This window comes from Euprymna scolopes, chromosome 24, assembly GCF_053919585.1.
Source record: "Euprymna scolopes isolate OS-2025 chromosome 24, ASM5391958v1, whole genome shotgun sequence".
In the NCBI taxonomy this organism is placed as follows: domain Eukaryota; kingdom Metazoa; phylum Mollusca; class Cephalopoda; order Sepiida; family Sepiolidae; genus Euprymna; species Euprymna scolopes.
In genome coordinates this window covers 59309445-59310103 of record NC_136505.1, presented here as the reverse complement: position 1 = coordinate 59310103, position 659 = coordinate 59309445, and the positions used below count along the sequence as shown (strand labels likewise).

General features: G+C 35.4%; 1 non-coding gene across 1 annotated transcript; it reads right to left on the bottom strand.

Moving 5' to 3' along the window:
• Nucleotides 1-323: 323 nt before the first annotated feature.
• Trnar-acg (transfer RNA arginine (anticodon ACG)) lies at nucleotides 324-396 on the bottom strand. Its single transcript has one exon. It is a non-coding gene; the product is annotated as a tRNA-Arg (tRNA).
• Nucleotides 397-659: the final 263 nt, after the last annotated feature.

Below are 659 nucleotides of genomic sequence, written 5' to 3'. Positions count from 1 at the left end.
TTGTTTTTTTTTCATCAATTTTTCAAAATGTGCACACGTAAACACTTAGCACAGTACAATCTGAGTTCCCCCCCCCTTTTTAGGGGTAGCGAAGAGTAATCTACAAATTTATTGGTTTATTACCAGTTGCTAAGCAGAATGAAGGGATCCAAGCTTCTTTTATAACAAGTCAGAGTGCCGTTACGTGAGCCGGATCGCTGATTATAAGGCTACGCCATGTCTAACATAGTAGCACTGAGAAATAATAAGTTTTACTTAATAAGTCAAAAACAAAGCGGCAAGATAAGCGTCAGGTACGTGGTAAATTACGTGAGTAAAAAGTACGAGCTTGCCAGGATTCGAACCTGGAATCTTCTGATCCGTAGTCAGACGCGTTATCCATTGCGCCACAAGCCCAAGGTGACTGCTATGCACTTTTTTATCAGTTTTATTACAAAGAACTTGCGATGCCAAAAAATTTTGTTTTAATTTTTAATAAAAAATTTACTTTGGAGCTATAAACTTTTAGTTTATCATAAAATCAATAAATTCACATTTTATAAATCTAAACGATGAATTATCAGATATATGATTTCATTTGGTCAGAACAACAACAACAACAATCATAATAATGAAACTAAACAAAAACGTCGAACGCACGTGGGTTATTTTGGCGCCTA